Genomic DNA, 20,813 nt, shown 5'->3' on the forward strand with positions numbered 1-20,813 from the left:
ATCTCATTTGAATTTTGGCGCTTTTACCTTAAAGCTATGCCCGCTAATATTTGACATTTCCATCCTGGGGGAAAGGCCTAATTATACTCCTATGACTTATGAACAAGAAGATTAGAGGGCATTGTGATGGAGAATGTTTAAAGGAGATGTGTGGGGCAAGTTGTTTTTACACTGAGTAGTGGATGCCTGGGCGATGGTGGTGGAAGTAGACATAATAGTGGTATAGAAACATAGAAACATAGAAAATAGGTGCAGGAGTAGGCCATTCGGCCCTTCGAGCCTGCACCACCATTCAATATGATCATGGCTGATCATCCAGCTCAGTAACCTGTACCTGCCTTCTCTCCATACCCCCTGATCCCTTTAGCCACAAGGGCCATATCTAACTCCCTCTTAAATATAGCCAATGAACTGGCCTCAACTACCTTCTGTGCCAGAGAATTCCACAGACTCACCACTCTGTGTGAAGAAATGTTTTCTCATCTTGGTCCTAAAAGACTTCCCCTTATCCTTAAGCTGTGACCCCTGGTTCTGGACTCCCCCAACATCGGGAACAATCTTCCCGCATCTAGCCTCTCCAACCCCTTAAGAATTTTATATGTTTCAATAAGATCCCCCCTCAGTCTTCTAAATTCGAGCGAGTACAAGCCCAGTCTATCCAGTCTTTCCTCATATGCAAGTCCCGCCATCCCAGGGATTAATCTGGTGAACCTTCTCTGTACTCCCTCTAAGGCAAGAACGTCTTTCCTCAGGTTAGGAGACCAAAACTGCACACAATACTCCAGGTGCGGTCTCACCAAGGCCCTGTACAACTGCAGCAGAACCTCCCTGCTCCTAAACTCAAATCCTCCTGCTATGAATGCCAACATACCATTCGCTTTCTTCACTGCCTGCTGCACCTGCACGCTTGCTTTCAATGACTGGTGCACCATGACACCCAGGTCACGTTGCATCTCCCCTTTTCCTAATTGGCCACCATTCAGGTAATACTCTGCTTTCCTGTTCGTGCCGCCACAGTGGATAACCTCACATTTATCCACATTATATTGCATCTGCCATGCATTTGCCCACTCTCCTAATCTATTCAAGTCACTCTGCAGCCTCCTAGCATCCTCCTCGCAGCTAACACTGCCACCCAGCTTCGTGTCATCCGCAAATTTAGAGATATTGCATTCAATTCCCTCGTCCAAATCATTAATATATATTGTAAATAACTGGGGTCCCAGCACTGAGCCTTGCGGTACCCCACTAGTCACTGCCTGCCATTCCGAAAAGGACCCGTTTATTCCTACTCTTTGCTTCCTGTCCGCCAACCAATTCTCTATCCACCTCAACACTGAACCCCCAATACTGTGTGCTTTAAGTTTGTACCCCAATCTCCTATGTGGGACCTTGTCGAAGGCCTTCTGAAAGTCCAGATATAACACATCGTCTGGTTCTCCCTTATCCACTCTACTAGTTACATCCTCGAAAAATTCTATAAGATTCGTCAGGCATGATTTGCCTTTTGTAAATCCATGCTGACTTTGTCCGATGATTTCACCACTTTCCAAATGTGATGCTATCACATCTTTAATAACTGACTCTAGCATTTTCCCCACTACCGATGTTAGGCTAACTGGTCTATAATTCCCCGTTTTCTCTCTCCCTCCCTTTTTAAAAAGTGGGGTTACATTAGCTACCCTCCAGTCCTCAGGAACTACTCCAGAATCTAAAGAGTTTTGAAAAATTATCACTAATGCATCCACTATTTCTGAGGCTACTTCCTTAAGCACTCTGGGATGCAGCCTATCTGGCCCTGGGGATTTATCGGCCTTTAATCCATTTAATTTACCTAACACCACTTCCCGACTAACCTGGATTACCCTCAGTTCCTCCATCTCGTTAGACCCCCCGGTCCCCTGCTATTTCCGGCAGATTGTTTATGTCTTCCCTAGTGAAGACAGAACCAAAGCAGTTGTTCAAATGGTCTGCCATCTCCTTGTTCCCAAAGATCAATTCACCTGTTTCCGACTGCAAGGGACCTACATTTGTCTTAACTAGTCTTTTTCTCTTCACATATCTATAAAAGCTTTTGCCGTCAGTTTTTATGTTCCCTGCCAGTTTTCTCTCATAATCTATTTTCCCTTTCCTAATTAAGCCCTTTGTCCTCCTCTGCTGGACTCTGAATTTCTCCCAGTCCTCCGGTATGATACTTTTTCTGGCTAATTTATATGCTTCATCTTTTGTTTTAATACTATCCTTGATTTCCCTTGTTAGCCACGGATGCACTACCTTTCCTGGTTTGTTCTTTTGCCAAACTGGGATGAACAATTGTTGTAGTTCATCCATGCAATCTTTAAATGCCTTCCATTGCATGTCCACCGTCAACCCTTTAAGTATAAATTGCCAGTCTATCTTGGACAATTCACGTCTCATACCCTCAGTTACCTTTCTTTAAGTTCAGAACACTTGTTTCTGAATTGACTTTGTCACTCTCCATCCTAATGAAGAACTCCACCATATTATGGTCACTCTTGCCCAAGGGGCCTCGCACAACAAGATTGCTAACTAACCCTCCCTCATTACTCAATACCCAGTCTAGAATGGCCTGCTCTCTCGTTGGTTCCTCGACATGTTGGTTTAGAAAACCATCTCGCTAACATTCCAAGAAATCCTCTTCCTCAGCACCCCTGCCAGTTTGGTTCACCCAATCTATATGTAGATTGAAGTCACCCATTATAACTGCTGCACCTTTAGTGCACGCATTTCTAATTTCCTGTTTGATGCCATCCCCAACCTCACTACTGCTGTTAGGTGGCCTGTACACAACTCCAAATAGCGTTTTCTGCCCCTTAATGTTTCGTAGCTCTACCCATATCAATTCCACTTCCTCCAAGCTAATGTCCTTCCTTTCCACTGCTTTAATCTCCTCTCTAACCAGTAACGCTACCCCACCTCCTTTTCCTTTCTGTCTATCCCGCCTGAATAGTGAATACCCCTGAATGTTGAGCTCCCAGCCTTGCTCACCCTGGAGCCACGTCTCCGTAATCCCAACTATATCATAATCATTAACAACTATCTCCACATTTAATTCATCCACCTTATTACGAATGCTCCTTGCATTGAGACACAAAGCCTTCAGGCTTGTTTTTACAACTCTCTTACCCCTTATACAATTATGTTGAAAAGTGGCCCTTTTTGATTTTTGCCCTGGATTTGTCTGCCTGCCACTTTTACTTTTCACCTTGCTACCTATTGCTTCTATCCTCATTTTACACCCCTCTGTCTCTCTGCTCACGCTCCCATCCCCCTGCCACATTAGTTTAAATCCTCCCCGACAGCACTAGCAAACACTCCCCCAAGGACATTGGTTCCATTCCAGCTCAGGTGCAGACCGTCCTGTTTGTACTGGTCCCACCTCTCCCAGAACTGGTTCCAATGTCCTAAAAATTTGAATCCCTCCCCCTTGCACCATTTTTCAAGCCACGTATTCATCTGAAATATCCTCCTATTCCTACTCTGACTAGCACGTGGTACTGGTAGTAATCCAGAGATTATTACCTTTGAGGTCCTACTTTTAAGTTTATCTCCTAGCTCTCTAAATTCACCTTGTAGGACCTCATCCCGTTTTTTACCTAAATCGTTGGTGCCAATGTGCACCACAACAACTGGCTGCTCACCCTCCCCCTCCATTTAAGAGGCTTTTCCATCGGCATATGAATATGCAGATTGGAGGGATCTGGATCATGTGCAGACAGAAGTTATTATTTTATACTGGCATCATATTCAGCAAGGATGCCATGGGCCAAAGGACGTTGTGTTCCTGTGGCTACATTGTTCTATATTCTATGTAAACAATATATTGACTATTATTTTCAAAAAGGAGAAACCTGCACAGTGTGTGACAACTACGTAAGAGTACAGTTTCTCTGCACCTCCCGTTTATTGCCAAATCCAAAAAAGATAAAAACACATATAAATTACCTCAGAAGGCAGTGGAGGCTGATTCACTGGATGCATTCAAAAGAGTTAGATAGAGCTCTTAGGGCTAGCGGAATCAAGGGATATGGGGAGAAGGCGGTAATGGGGTACTGATTGTGGATGATCACCCGTGATCACATTGAATGGCGGTGCTGGCTCGAAGGGCCGAATAGCCTACTCCTGCACCTATTGTCTATGTATCTATGTATAAATTACATTCAAAAACCACCACTGCTCCTATCCTTTCCTCATCTTCCTCTGAATCTCAGACATCATCCATGAAGCTCTGACTTTGTTCTTACTTTGCCCTTCACATGTATGTGCGTCAAATGTACCTGAACCACACTTCCTTAAACGGAAGCCATTGTTCTGTTATAGTTTTGCCAAACCGCTTCAAGTTCAAGCTTACCTGAGCTGGTTCCAATATTATCCCATTGTAATTGGTTCTCCTCCAACTGATTATTTTTACTTTGGATTCCTTTATGTACATTTCTCGGCTAATCCAAACCATATGTTGTTATTTATGCAGAAACAAGGAACTGCAGATGCTGGTTTACAAAAATAGATATAAAGAAGCTGGAGTAACTCAGCAGGTCAGCAACATCTCTGGAGAACATGGATAGGTAATATTTCAGATAGGGTCCCCTTTTCAGACTCACTAACCCGCTGAGGTACACAGGTGTTATCTACGCATAATGTTCATCAGTCTTATTTACCACATTCTGTGCATTCATTTAGTAACATTTCATTTCCATTTTCATTGACCTCAAAATCTTTACATTGACCTAATTTAGTGTGAAGTCTATGCTGAACATGATGCAAGACCACTCTTATTGGCCTCATATCATTCATATTCCTGCATTCCCTATATATTGAGTCCTATCCAAAAGTTTCTTAAATATCACAATCATATCTGCCTCCACCACCATTCCAGGCACTCACAACCCTCCATGAAAAAAGTTGCCTTACACATCTCCTTTAAACTTTGCCCCTCTCCCATTAAAGCTAAGCCCGATTTTATTTGATTTTTCCATCCTGAGATAAAGGTTCTGACTGTACCCTATCTATGACTCTTCATTTTATATACTTCTATTAGGTCTTCCCTCAACCTTTGGCATTCCAGAGAAAACAATCCAAGTCTGTCCAACCTCTCCTGTAGCAAATAGCCCCTAATCCAGGCATCATCCCAAGATCCCTCTCTACTTCAAAGCTGTTAAGGATCCTGCCGTTAATTGTATATTTTCACCTTATATTCAACCTCTCAAAGTGTAATATCTCATATTTGCTCAGATTCAACTCCATCTGCCATTTTTCCACCCATTTCTGTAGCTGAACTACATCCGACTGTAGTGTAGGAAAATAACTGCAGATGCTGGTACAAATCAAAGGTATTTATTCACAAAATGCTGGAGTAACTCAGCCGGTCAGACAGTATGTCTGGAGAAAATGAATAGGTAACGTTTCAGACTAAAGAAGGGTCTCGACCCGAAACGTCACCCATTCCTTCTCTCCCGAGATGCTGCCTGTCCCACTGTATACTTTTACAGCCTTCCACTCACTGTCCATGATTCCAGAAATCTTAGTGTCATCTGAAAACTTACTAATCAATCCGTCTGCTTCTTTGGCTGTCTTTTATATATAGCACAAACCACAGAGGTCGAGCACAGATCTCTGCGGAACTCCACTGGTCACAGATCTCCAACCTGAATAACGCCCTTCCACCATAACCGCTGCCTTCTATTAATATGCCATTTATGAATCCATACAGCCAAGTCTTTGTTAATCCTGAGCATCATCATCTTCTGGATCAGCTTACCATGGGAGACTTTATCAAATGCCTTATTAAAGTCCATATAGACAACATACACCCTGCCCTTATCTATCACCTTTGTCACCTCCTTCAAAAATCTGATCAGGGTCATGTACGAGACCAGAGAAATAATTGTCCATCCCACTAATTACTGAATCCCCTATCACTCATGCTCTCTCATATTTCTTTCTTGCCTCCTATGCAGATAACCACTTCAACGATGCTTTATTGTCACATGTTCAAAGTGCAATCACACTTTGCGTTTGTGAGATTATTTCTGATGACCAGGTTTTTATTGGGTATCGAAAGGGAAGCTGCCCACTCTTTGATTAACCTTGCCTATCCACTCCAGCTAATTTTTGTCGCTTGTCAAGGCCACTTCAAACCAGATCCCCAGCACCTTCAGGTAGTCAGACCAGATGCTGAAGAGATTGGCGAATAGTTCACAAGTTATAGGAGTAGAATTAGACCATTCGGCCATCAAGTCTACTCCGCTATTCAATCATGGCTAATATCTGCCTCCTAATCCCATTTTCCTGCCTTCTCCCCGTAACAGGGCCCGATTAAGCTAGTGCGGGGCCCGTAGCATATGTTATAAAGGGACCTTAAATACGGGACAAGGTGACATCACCGCCTGCGCTCCACATGACCTCACCCAGCCAGCGGCCACGTGCTCCCGCTCCACCAGTGACCACAGCGCGGGCCAGGAGGCGAGTTGCAACCTCCATTCGGCGAACGCACTCGGCCCCGAATACACCCGGCCCCGCTCACACCCGGGAGGAGGGGGGGGAGAGGGAGAGAGAGAGGGGGGGAGAGAGAGGGGGGGAGAGAGAGAGAGGAGGGGAGAGAGGAGGGGGGAGAGAGAGAGAGAGAGAGAGGAGAGAGGGAGAGAGAGAGAGAGAGAGAGAGAGGGAGGAGAGAGGAGAGAGGGGAGAGGGGAGAGGGGAGAGGGGAGAGGGGAGAGGGGAGAGGGGAGAGGGGAGAGGGGAGAGGGGAGAGGGGAGAGGGGAGAGGGGAGAGGGGAGAGGAGAGAGGAGAGAGGAGAGAGGAGAGAGGAGAGAGGAGAGAGGAGAGAGGAGAGAGGAGAGAGGAGAGAGGAGAGAGGAGAGAGGAGAGAGGAGAGAGGAGAGAGGAGAGAGGAGAGAGGAGAGAGGAGAGAGGAGAGAGGAGAGAGGAGAGAGGAGAGAGGAGAGAGGAGAGAGGAGAGAGGAGAGAGGAGAGAGGAGAGAGGAGAGAGGAGAGAGGAGAGAGGAGAGAGGAGAGAGGAGAGAGGAGAGAGGAGAGAGGAGAGAGGAGAGAGAGAGAGAGAGAGAGAGAGAGAGAGAGAGAGAGAGAGAGAGAGAGAGAGAGAGAGAGAGAGAGAGAGAGAGAGAGAGAGAGAAAATGAGAAAATGAGAAAATGAGAAAATGAGAAAAAAAAAATATATATATATACACGGACGGGTAGGGTCTGAGAAAAGGCCGAAAGTGTGTTGGAAAGTGCCTATAGAAATGGAAAGTAAAGGCCGGAGGATGGGGGTGGGCATGAGGAGAAGTGTGGGGCAAAAAGGGTTGGAAGAAATGGGGAGAGCGTAATCGAGATGCGCAGGGGGGAGAAAATCTGGGAGGCGAGAGCGAAGGGGGATTTGGGAGAGAGACACCCAGTGGAGTGGGGAGAAGGAGAGAGCCGGAGGAGTGGGAAGAGAGAGAGAGAAGACCACAGGAGTGAAGAGAGAGAAGACCCTAGGAAGGAGGGGGAGGGGCGGATGGGTAGGGAAAGAACAGGCGGGAGGTATGCGGAAGAGAGAGCAGGGGAGAGGGAGAAAGCCTGCCTGACGCCTGGAAAGCTATACTTTTGTAAGCCATTGATATGGTCTGCACTACAGATATCTGCGTAGAGCAGTTGGATCCCTCCCCAATGTCCTTCCTCAAATTAGAAGACCAAAACTGTACACAATACTCCAGATTTGGTCTTACCAGGGCCCTATACAACTGCAGAAGAACCTCATTACTCCTGTACTGAAATGCTCTTGTTATGAAGGCCAAGATTCCATCAGCTTTCTTCACTCCCTGCTGTACCTGCACACGAACTTTCAGTGACTGGTGTACAAGGACACCCAGGTCACGCTGCACCTTCCCCTTACCTAACCTAACTCCATTGAGATAATAATCTGCCTCCTTGTTTCTGCCGCCAAAGTGGATAACCTCACATTTATCTATATTATACTGCATCTGCCACACATCTGCCCACTCACTCAACCTGTCCAGGTCACCCTTCAACCTCCTAACATCCTCTTCACAGTTTACACTGCTACCAACTTGCTAGCGTTGGTTCTAATTCCCTCTTCCAAATCATTAATATATATGGTAAACAGTTGCGGCCCCAACACTGAGCCTTGCGGCACTCCACTCGCCACCGCCTGCCATTCTGAAAAGGACCCGTTTACTCCTACTCTGCTTCCTGTTTGCCAACCAATTTTCTATCCATGTCAACACCCTACCCCCAATACCATGTGCTCTAATTTTAGTAACTAATCTCCCGTGCGGGACCTTATCAAAGGCTTTCTGAAAGTCTAGATACACTACATCCACTGGCTACCCTTCATCCATTTTACTTGTCACGTCCTCAACAAATTCCAGAAGATTAGTCAAGCATGATTTCCCTTTCATAAATCCATGCTGACTTGGACTTATCCTTTTACTGCTATCCAAATGCACCATTATTACCTTTTTAATAATTGACTCCAGCATCTTTCCCACCACCAAAGTCAGGCTAACTGGTCTCTAATTCCCCGTTTTCTCTCTCTCGCTCCTTTCAATAGACAATAGACAATAGGTGCAGGAGTAGGCCATTCGGCCCCTCGAGCCAGCACCGCAATTCAATGTGATTATGGCTGATCATTCTCAATCAGTACCCCGTTCCTGCTTTCTCCCCATACCCCCTGACTCCGCTATCCTTAAGAGCTCTATCTAGTTCTCTCTTGAATGTATTCAGAGAATTGGCCTCCACTGCCCTCTGAGGCAGAGAATTCCACAGATTCACAACTCTCTGACTAAAAAAGTTTTTCCTTATCTCTGTTCTAAATGGCCTACCCCTTATTCTTAAACTGTGGCCTCTGGTTCTGGACTCCCCCAACATTGGGAACATGTTTCCTGCCTCTAACATGTCCAACCCCTTAATAATCTTATACGTTTCGATAAGATCCACTCTCATCCTTCTAAATTCCAGTGTATACAAACCTAGTCGCTCCAGTCTTTCAAAATATGACAGTCCCGCCATTCCGGGAATTAACCTAGTAAACCTACGCTGCACATCCTCAAAAGCAAGAATATCCTTCCTCAAATTTGGAGACCAAAACTGCACACAGTACTCCAGGTGCGGTCTCACTAGGGCCCTGTACAACTGCAGAAGGACCTCTTTGCTCCTATACTCAACTCCTCATTATGAAGGCCAACATTCCATTGGCTTTCTTCACTGCCTGCTGAACCTGCATGCTTCCTTTCAGTGACTGATGCACTAAGACACCCAGATCACGTTGTACGTCCCCTTTTCCTAACTTGACACCATTCAAATAATAATCTGCCTTCCTATTCTTACCACCAAAGTGGATAACCTCACACTTATCCACATTAAACTGCATCTGCCATGCATCCGCCCACTCACACAACCTGTCCATGTCACCCTGCAACCTCATAGCATCTTCCTCACAGTTCACACTGCCACCTAACTTTGTATCATCGGCAAATTTGCTAATGGTACTTTTAATCCCTTCATCCAAGTCATTTATGTATATTGTAAATAGCTGCGGTCCCAACACCGAGCCTTGCGGTACCCCACTAGTCACTGCCTGCCATTCTGAAAGGGACCCATTTATCCCCACTCTTTGCTTTCTGTCTGTCAACCAACTTTCTATCCATGTCAGTACCCTACCTCCAATACCATGTGCTCTAATTTTTCCCACCAATCTCCTAAGTGGGACCTTGTCGAAGGCTTTCTGAAAGTCGAGGTACACCACATCCACCGGCTCTCCCCTGTCAATTTTCCTAGTTACATCCTCAAAAAATTCCAGTAGATTAGTCAAGTACGATTTCCCCTTCGTAAATCCATGCTGACTCGGAACGATCCCGTTACTGCGATCCAAATGCTCCGCAATTTCGTCTTTTATAATTGACTCCAGCATCTTCCCCACCACTGATGTTAGACGAACTTGTCTATAATTTCCCGTTTTCTCTCTCCCTCCTGTCTTGAAAAGTTGGATAACATTAGCTACCCTCCAATCCACAGGAACTGACCCGGAATCTATAGAACATTGGAAAATAATCACTAATGCGTCCACAATTTCTAGAGCCATCTCCTTAAGCACCCTGGGATGCAGACCATCAGGCCCTGGGGATTTATCAGCCTTGAGTCCCATTAGTCTACCCAAAACTTTTTCCTGCCTAATGTGGATTTCCTCCAGTTCCTCTGTCACCCTAGGATCTCTGGCCACTAGAACATCTGGGAGATTGTTTGTATCCTCCTCAGTGAAGACAGATCCAAAGTACCGGTTCAACTCGTCTGCCATTTTCTTGTTCCCCATAATAAATTCCCCTGCTTCTGTCTTCAAGGGACCCACATTTGCCTTGACTATTTTTTTCCTCTTCACATACCTAAAAAAGCTTTTACTATCCTCCTTTATATTATTGGCTAGTTTACCCTCGTACCTCATCTTTTCTCCCCGTATTGCCTTTTTAGTTATCTTCTGTTGCTCTTTAAAAGAGTCCCAATCCTCTGGCTTCTCACTCTTCTTTGCTATGTTATACTTCTTCCCTTTTATTTTTATGTTGTCCTTGACTTCCCTTGTCAGCCACGGGTGCCTCTTACTCCCCTTAGAATCTTTCCTCCTCTTTGGGATAAATTGATCCTGCAACTTCTGCATTATTCCCAGGAATACCTGCCATTGCTGTTCCACAGTCTTCCCTGCTAGGGCCTCCTTCCAGTCAATTTTGGCCAACTCCTGCCTCATGCCTCTGTAATCCCCTTTGCTATACTGTAATACTGACACCTCCGATTTTCCCTTCTCCCTCTCCATTTGTAGAGTAAAGCTTATCATATTGTGGTCACTGCCTCCTAATGGCTCATTTACCTCGAGTCCCCTTATCAGGTCAGGTTCATTACATAACACTAAATCCAGAATTGCCTTCTCCCTGGTAGGCTCCAGTACAAGCTGTTCTAAGAATCCATCTCGGAGGCACACCACAAACTCTCTTTCCTGGGGTTCATTACCAACCTGATTTTCCCAGTCTACCTGCATGTTGAAATCTCCCATGACCACCGTAGCATTACATTTGTGACGTGCCAATTTTAGCTCCTGATTCAACTTGCACCCTATGTCGAGGCTACTGTTTGGGGGCCTGTAGATGACTCCCATTAGGGTCTTTTTACCCTTACAATTCCTCATCTCTATCCATACTGATTCTACATCTCATGATTCTATGTCACTCCTTGCAAGGGAGTGAATATCATTCCATACCAACAGAGCCACCCCGCCCCCTCTCCCCACCTGCCTGTTTTTTCTGTACGTTGTGTACCCCTGAATATTCAGCTCCCAGCCCTGGTCCTCTTGTAGCCATGTCTCAGTGATTCCCACAACATCATACTTGCCAATGTCTAACTGAGCCTCAAGCTCATCCACTTTATTTCTTATACTTCGCGCATTTAAATACAACACTTTAACATCGGTATTTACCTCCCCTCTCACACCGGTCACAATTGGCCCTGACCTTACTCTCATATCCCTTCTAGAACTTCCCTTCCCATTCATACGAGAGTCCTTTACAGTTTCTCCTGTATTCGCTTCCCCTTTAACTCCATCTCCATATTCCCAATTTGTCAACCCCTCCCCCCCACTACTTAGTTTAAAGCCACGCTCGTAGCACTAGCAAACCTGCCTGCCAGAATGTTGGTCCCCCTGCTGTTAAGGTGTAACCCGTCCCTTTTGTACGGGTCACCCCTACCCCAGAAGAGATCCCAGTGGTCCAGAAATCTAAATCCCTGCTCCCTGCACCAGCCCCTCAGCCATACATTCATATCCCCGATCTCTGTTCCTGCCCTCACCAGCACGAGGTACAGGCAGCAGTCCAGAGATAACCACCTCGACGTCCTACTTCTCAGTCTTCTTCCTAACTCCCTAAACTCACGCTGCAGTATCTCCTTCCTCTTCCTCCCGACGTCGTTTGTGCCCACATGCACAACTACTTCCGGTTGATCACCTTCCCTCGCTAGGATGTTCTGAAGACAATAGACAATAGGTGCAGGAGTAGGCCATTCGGCCCTCGAGCCAGCACCGCCATTCAATGTGATCATGGCTGATCATTCTGAATCAGTACCCCGTTCCTGCTTTCTCCCCATACCCCCTGACACCGCTATCCTTAAGAGCTCTATCTAGCTCTCTCTTGAATGTATTCAGAGAATTGGCCTCCACTGCCCTCTGAGGCAGAGAATTCCACAGATTCACAACTCTGTGACTAAAAAAGTTTTTCCTCATCTCTGTTCTAAATGGCCTACCCCTTATTCTTAAACTGTGGCCCCTGGTTCTGGACTCCCCCAACATTGGGAACATGTTTCCTGCCACTAACATGTCCAACCCCTTAATAATCTTATACGTTTCGATATGATCCCCTCTCATCCTTCTAAATTCCAGTGTATACAAACCTAGTCGCTCCAGTCTTTCAACATATGACTGTCCCGCCATTCCGGGAATTAACCTAGTAAACCTACGCTGCACGCCCTCAATAGCAAGAATATCCTTCCTCAAATTTGGAGACCAAAACTGCACACAGTACTCCAGGTGCGGTCTCACTAGGGCCCTGTACAACTGCAGAAGGACCTCTTTGCTCCTATACTCAACTCCTCTTGTTATGAAGGCCAACATTCCATTGGCTTTCTTCACTGCCTGCTGTACCTGCATACTTCCTTTCAGTGACTGATGCACTAAGACACCCAGATCACGTTGTACGTCCCCTTTTCCTAACTTGACACCATTCAAATAATAATCTGCCTTCCTATTCTAACCACCAAAGTGGATAACCTCACACTTATCCACATTAAACTGCATTTGCCATGCATCCGCCCACTCACACAACCTGTCCAAGTCACCCTGCAACCTCATAGCATCTTCCTCACAGTTCACACTGCCACCTAGCTTTGTATCATCGGCAAATTTGCTAATGGTACTTTTAATCCCTTCATCCAAGTCATTGAAAAGTGGGGTAACATTAGTTATCCTCCAATCCACAGGAACTGATCCTGAATCTATTGAACATTGTAAAATGATCACCAGTGCGTCCACTATTTCTAGAGCCACCTCCCTGAGGATCCTGGGATGCAGACAATCAGGCCCAGGGGATTTATGATCCTTCAGTCCCATTAGTCTACCCAATACTATTTCTCACCTAATGAAAATATATTTCAGTTCCTCTCCCCCCCTAGATCCTTTGTCCTCCAGTACATCTGGGAGATTGTTTGTGTCTTCCTTAGTGAAGACAGATCCGAAGTACCTGTTCAACTCTTCTGCCATTTCCTTGTTACCCATAATAATTTCACCCGTGTCTGCCTTCAAGGGACCCACATTTGACTTTGCTACTCTTTTTCTCTTAACATATCTAAAGAAGCTTTTACTGTCATTCTTTATATTCTTGGTCAGCTTTCCCTCGTACTTCATCTTTTCAGCCTGTATTGCCCGTTTTGTTACCTTCTGTTGTCCTATGAAGTTTCCCAATCCTCTGGCTTCCGGCTACTCTTTGCTGTGTTATACATCTTTTCTTTTAGTTTTATTCCATCCCTAACTTCCCTTGTCAGCCACGGTTGCTTCCTACTTCCCTTAGAATCTTTCTTCCTCTTTGGAATGAAATGATCCTGCGTCTTCCCGATTATGCCCAGAAATTCCTGCCATTGCTGTTCCACCGTCAATCCTGCTAGGATCCCTTTCCAGTCTACCTTGGCCAGCTCCTCTCTCATGCCTTCATATTCCCCTTTGTTCAACTGCAACACTGACACTTCCGATTTAACCTCCTTCTCAAATTGCAGATTAAAACTAATCATATTATAATCACTTCCTCCAAGCGGTTCCTTTACCTCGAGTTCTCTTATCAAATCTGGTTCATTGGACAACACTAAATCCAGAATTGCCTTTTCTCTGGTAGGCTCCATTACAAGCTGCTCTAAGAATCCGTCTCAGAGGCACTCTACAAACTCTCTTTCTTGGGGGTCCAGAAACAACCTGATTTTCCCAGTCTACCTGCATATTGAAATTGCCCATCACCAATCCAATCCAATCCAATAGAACTTTATTGTCATTCGGTACAAGTACCGAACGAAATTTCAGCAGTCACAAAACACAACAAAAAAAAAGAAAAAAGTACACAGGACACACGACCCCAACACAAACATCCATCACAGTGAGTCCAAACACCCCCTCACTGTGATGGAAGGCAACAAAACTTCCACTCTCTTCCCTCCGCGCCCACGGACAGGCAGCTCGACCCCATACGAGGCGACCGACACGCACAGCCCCCGCAAGGGAATGGAAGGCCCCGCGGCCGAGCCGCACCGGGCACTGAAACGTCCCGCGGCCGAGCAGCGCCGGCGATGTTAAGTCCAGCGGCCGAGCCGCGCCGGGCGATGGAAGGCCCCGCGGCCGAGCCGGACCGGGCGCTGCTTATTCCCCCGGCCGAGCTGCGCCGGCGATGTTAAGTCCAGCGGCCGAGCTGCGCCGGCGATGTTAAGTCCAGCGGCCGAGCTGCGCCGGCGATGTTAACTCCAGCGCCACAGTGGCATTACCTTTCTTACATGCCAGTTTTAACTCTTGCTGCATCTTACACCCTACATCCGGGCTACTATTTGGGGGGTCTGTAGATAACACCAATTAGTGTCTTCTTGCCTTTACAATTCCATGAGCCAAAAGGCCCGTTTCTACGCTGTAACTCTGAACTAAACTAATCACATTGGATTCCCACAGTGAAAGTTATCCGGGCCTGATAGAGATAGGGCTACAAGGCACGGGTTGATTACAAGTGATTGGCTCAGTGCTGATAAGAAAATGTTTGTACATTGGATGAAGATGTAAGATGTTGTACTATGTCTCCAATTATGTACAATTGGGGACATAGTACACACTTGCAAGTGGCAAAAGATGGTTTAAGATAGACACAAAATGCAATTAAATGACTGTAGTGAATTGGATTAAAGAAATTGCCGAGACTGTTCTATGTACATAAAAAATAAGAGAGTAACAAGGGAGTAGGTAGGAATGTCAAAGGCTCGATGACAAAGGAGAGAATTTATGTTTGGAAATAATGGAAGTAGACAAGATGGGGGAGTCCAGAACTAGGGGCTACAGTTTAAGAATAAGGCATAGGCCATAGGCCATTTAGAACAGAATTGAGGAAAAACCTTTTCAATCAGAGAATTGTAAATCTGTGGAATTCTCTGCCTCAGAAGGCAGTGGAGGAAAATTCTCTGGATGCTTTCAAGAGAGGGCTAGATAGAGCTCTTAATGATAGCGGAGTCAGGGGGTATGGGGAGAAGGCAGAAACAGGGTACTGGTTGTGAATGATCAGCCATGATCACATTGAATGGAGGTGCTGGCTCGAAGGGTCAAATGGTCTCCTCCTGCACCTATTGTCTATAAACGAGCACTGCATCTGTATTCATCAATTAGAAGGACATATAGTGGGATCAGTGTGGGAAATATTAATAAGCTAGGACAGTTTGAGATCAAGAAGGAGGTACTGCTGGGGCTCTTAACACAGAACAGTTCAGCACAAGAACAGGCCCTTTGGCTCACAATGTCTGTGCCGAACATAATTCCAGGCACTTGCCACCCACCACCTGTGTAAAAAACTTGCCCCGCACATCACCTTTAAACTTTGCCCCTCTCACCTTAAAGTTATGCCTTCATAATTTGATTTTTTCATCACATTAATCCTCGAAGAGCATGAACATACATCAATCCTCGATGGTCTGATGAGATCTATTCCAGAGTCAAGAGCCGGTAGCGCTATGTTTAAAGCCCACAGCGCCACGTTAAAAGTACACAGCCTGTAGCCGGTAGCGCCACGTTAAAAGCACATAGCGCTGTGCCCGGTAGCGCCACGTTAAAAGCCCACAGCGCTGCGGCCGGTAGCGCTACGTTTAAAGCTCGTAGCGCTACGTTTAAAGCCCACAGCGCTGTGGCCGGTAGCGCTACCTTTAAAGCGCCAAACCGGCAGCGCTGGGTCATAGTCGTAAGTCATAGTGATACAGTGTGGAAACAGGCCGTTCGGCCCAACTTGCCCACACCGGCCAACAAATGTCCCAGCTGCACTAGTCCCAATTGCCTGCGCTTGGTCCATATCCCTCCAAACCTGTCCTATCCATGTACCTGTCTGTTTCTTAAATGATGGAATAGTCTCAGCCTCAACCACCTCCTCTGGCAGCGTGTTCCATACACCCACCACCCTTTGTGTGAAAAAGTTACCCCTCAGTTCCTATTAAATCTTTAGCCCTTAACCTTGAACCTATGTCTTCTGGTCATTGATTCCCCTACTCTGGGCAAGAGACTGAGCATCTACCCTATCTATTCCTCTCATGGTTTTGTATACCTCTATAAGATCACCTCTCATCCTCCTGCGCTCCATGGAATAGAGACCCAACCTACTCAACCTCTCCCTACAGCTCACACCCTCTAGTCCTGGCAACATCCTCGTAAATCTTTTCTGAACCCTTTCAAGCTTGACAATATCTTTCCTATAACATGGTGCCCAGATCTGAATATAAATGCAGTCTCACCAACGTGACCTCCCAACTGCAACATGACCTCGTAAAATCTATACTCAATACTCTGACTGATGAAGGCCAAAGTGCCAAAAACCTTTTCGACCATCTTATCTACCTGCTACTCATTCTTCAAGGAACCATGCACCTGTACTCTCCAGTAACTTACCAACTACAGATGTTAAGCTCACCGGCCTATCATTCCCACCATTTTCCCTGCAGCCCTTCTTGAAAAGAGGTACAATATTTGCCACCCTCCAGTCTTCCTGTATTTAAGGACAACTCGTAAATTTCAACCAGAGCTCCTGCAATTTCCTCTCGCGTTTCCCACAATGTCCTCGGGTATATCAGATCAGGCCCTGGAGATTTGTCTACCTTCAAACACGACAGTACCTTCAGTACTTCTTCGACAGTAACCCTAACTGCTCTCAAGCCACTTCCAGTGACTGCTCCAATTTCCTCTGTCCTACTGCCTTTCTCCTCTTGTTTTTAATATTGGTATAAAAAGCTTTGATATTTTCTTTAAGCCGACTTGCCAAACTAATGTTGTGGCCCTTTTGGCTCTTCTAATCCATTTGAGTGTTTTCCTCGTTTCTTTATCTTCCTCAACAGCCTTTAAACCTTGCATGCACTTCCTTTTTCTTTTTGATCAAATTTACTACCTCTTTGGTTACCCAAGAAGCTGAACGAGGGCAGAAGAAAGCAGGTTGGAAGCGTGAGATGTAGTTACTCTAATCCCTAACTAAAGAAGAATGTGGGAAATCTTCAGTAGATTAAGCAACACATGTGGAGAGAAAAGTTGAGCTAATACTACAGTCTGATGACCTTTCATCCGAACCCCCAGTCTTGACAGAAACTGGTAATTTGATGGGCAGTCCTGAAAGCTGTTCTGAGCTATGGTTGAAGATTAATTAAACCCACACTACATCAAACCTGCCTTAATCAAAATAAAGTCCTCAAATTTTATATAAATATATTGAAGTGAAAAAATATTGTAAATATTAGCAAAGATATGACCATTAAACAAGATATAAATGTTATTTTTACTATTTCAACAAATAATACACAAAATAAATTTGTTTAAAGTTAGATAACCTATTCTGATTAAGATAAATCCATACAAACGTCAATAGCATTATCAAATTGTAGTTAACTTCAAAGGCTTCCTTTTGTGGAAAGCAACTATCAAACTTATACATCTGATAAATGATCCCAAATAAATTAGGTCAGCTTTCCTCCTGCCTTGGTGTGTTAGAAAAGTTCCAACTTGAAACATAAACTTTCTATTACCTCCCCAAATGCTGCCGACCCGCTACATTACTCCAGCACTTTGTGTTGTGTGCAAGAACCCTCACTCACATCAGCAAACCTCCCCTTTAGCCCAATCACCTTCCCTCCCCCCCACCTTGCCACATGCATTCACAAACACTATATAGCCAGTAATGCTGCAGTCATACCTCAATGTTTTCCTGACTGAAGATGGCTGCAACTTTATTTTTTAAGGGAGAGGGGAGCATTTAGAGTCATAGGCTTAGATTTATTGTCGTCACAACATTTATTGTCGTCACAACATTTATTGTCTAGTACCGAAGCGCAGTGAAAACTTTGTTTTGCATGCTATCCAATCCAATCAAGTTATACACAAATACAATCAAATACAATCAAGCAAACTTATTGAGTCTGGTAGACATGAGGAACTGTAGATGTAGTTTTACAAAAATAAGACACAAAGTGCTGGAGTAACTCAGCAGTTCAGGCAGTATCAGAACATGGATGGGTGATATCTCAAGTCGATATCCTTCTTCAGACTGAATGTGGTGGAGGAGGGGAGGAAAAAAAGCTGAAAGAGAAAAAGGACAGTACAAAGCTTGGCAAGTAATAGCTGGATATGACACAAAAAGTTGAAGTAACTCAGCGGGACAGGCAGCATCTCTGGAGAGAAGGAATGGGTGATGCTTCGGGGCGAGACCCTTCTTCAGACTGATTGGGGATAAGGGAAACGAGAGATATAGATAAAAACATGGTCATGCATAGGTGGATATATGTGAGGGGGGGGGGGGGGGGTGAATGGCAGATGGTTGGACATAAGCCAGACATGAAGAGACAAAAAGGAGGTGAGGTGAGGTTGGAAGGGCAAGTTAGTAAGTTCCATTTCCAAACCGTTGGGCTCAAAACTACCCAATGAGTATGAGGTGCTGTTCCTCCAATTTGCACATGGCCTCACTCCGGCAATGGAAGAGGCCTAGAACAAAAAGGTCAGTATGGGAATGGGAAAAATAAATAAATAGTTAGTGACCAGTAGACCTTTGCAGACCGAGCGACTGTTTGGGACTGAGTCCTTGTACAGGGTCCTAGTGAGACCACACCTGGAGTAACATGTGCAGTTTTGGTCTCCAAATTGGAGGAAGGACATTCTTGCTATTGAGGGCGTGCAGCGTAGGGTCACGAGGTTAATTCTCATAATGGCAGGACTGTCGTATGTTGAAAGACTGGTGCGACTGGGCTTGAATACACTCAAATTTAGAAGGGTGAGCGGGGATCTTATTGAAACATATAAGATTATTAAGGGATTGGAAACGCTAGAGGCAGGAAACATGTTCCCGGTGTTGGGGGAGTCGAGAACCAGGGGCCACAGTTTAAGAATAAGGGGTAGGTCATTTAGAACGGAGATGAGGAAAAACATTTTCACTCAGAGTTGTAAATCTGTGGAATTCTATGCCTCAGTCAGAAGGCAGTGGAGGCCAATTCTCTGGCTGCTTTCAAGAGTTAGATAGAGCTCTTAAGGATAGCGGAGTCAGGGGGCATGGGGAGAAGGCAGGAACGGGGTACTGATTGTGGATGATCAACCATGATCACATTGAATGGTGGTGCTGGCTCGAAGGACCGAATGGCCTCCTCCTGCACCTATTGTCTATTGAAAGTAAAAATAAATGGACTAAACGTCACCTAACCTCTACAGGTGCGCTGACTAAATCCTTTGTGCCTTTTGCAGACTGGGTTATTTTTTTCCGGGCGGGGGCGGGGAGGAGGTGAGAGCTCGAAGAGAGAGAAAGAACAAACTGAGGGTTTATTCACAAAATGCAGGAGTAACTCAGCAGGTCAGGCAGCATCTCAGGAGAGAAGGAATGGGTGACGTTTCGGGTCGAGACCCTTCCTCAGACTGATGTCAGGGGGGCGGGACAAAGGAAGGATACTTTAACAAACTGAGGGTTACGTGTTCATTAAAAAATTGTTTTGTATTTATTTTTGTTGTTTTTTTATTACGATGGGAGGAGCTCCATGGCTCGGACCCAAGGTTCAGGAACCTGATGAACCGGTTTCCTCGCTCCCCCGCCCTCCCTCTCACCTTGCACTGTTGTTGGTTTCGATCCTTGACTAAGTCTCCACCGCCGAGTAGAGTTTGGGTAAATATTTCTCTTCTTTTGTTTTTCATTTGGAAATTTCGATGGTGTTTGGTGGGGCGCTGGATTACCAATTCACTCCCCGCGTCCTAAAAGCCCCGACTTTCGTCCCTCCGCGCCTGGGAGGGTTCCCGTCGACGCGGAGCGCCGGGCCCCTGTACTCTGGTCGGCCCCCCTCGCCCTCGCCCCTCGCCTGAGCGCCATCCCACACAGACCAACCTGCTGGCCGCCTCTCCGTCAATCCCTCCCGCCCAAAGGTTCATTCCGCTTTAACCTGCCTCTCCTTATTCGCGACATCTTCCTATTGACTGAACTACACTTGGCCGCAAATATCAAAAGCAGGAGTTACAATGGATCCTCGGTGTTGTTACAACGTGTCTTAATAGACAATAGACAATAGGTGCAGGAGTAGGCCATTCAGCCCTTCGAGCCAGCACCACCATTCAATGCGATCATGGCTGATCACTCTCAATCAGTACCCCGTTCCTGCCTTCTCCCCATACCCCCTCACTCCGCTATCCTTAAGAGCTCTATCCAGCTCTCTCTTGAAAGCATCCAACGAACTGGCCTCCACTGCCTTCTGAGGCAGAGAATTCCACACCTTCACCACTCTCTGACTGAAAAAGTTCTTCCTCATCTCCGTTCTAAATGGCCTACCCCTTATTCTTAAACTGTGGCCCCTTGTTCTGGACTTCCCCCAACATTGGGAACATGTTTCCTGCCTCTAATGTGTCCAATCCCCTAATTATCTTATATGTTTCAATAAGATCCCCCCTCATCCTTCTAAATTCCAGTGTATACAAGCCTAATTGTTCCAGCCTTTCAACATACGGCAGTCCCACCATTCCGGGAATTAATCTAATGA

At 45.7% G+C, this 20,813-nt stretch overlaps 1 protein-coding gene across 2 annotated transcripts in view; it reads left to right on the forward strand.

Annotated features, from left to right (window-relative positions):
• The window catches only part of LOC144604570 (MARVEL domain-containing protein 3), a 78,903-nt gene that overhangs the window by 24,051 nt on the left and 34,039 nt on the right, over positions 1-20,813 (forward strand). The window contains exon 1 of one of the 2 annotated variants that reach the window (XM_078419170.1): positions 19,843-19,951. The exons of the other annotated variant lie outside the window; for it this stretch is intronic. The gene's annotated coding sequence lies outside the window, so the exon portion shown is untranslated. Of the gene's footprint in view, positions 1-19,842; positions 19,952-20,813 lie in introns of those variants that run through there. 2 annotated transcript variants of the gene reach the window in all.

The sequence above is a fragment of the Rhinoraja longicauda genome, chromosome 2 (assembly GCF_053455715.1).
Source record: "Rhinoraja longicauda isolate Sanriku21f chromosome 2, sRhiLon1.1, whole genome shotgun sequence".
Classification (NCBI taxonomy): Eukaryota; Metazoa; Chordata; class Chondrichthyes; order Rajiformes; family Arhynchobatidae; genus Rhinoraja; species Rhinoraja longicauda.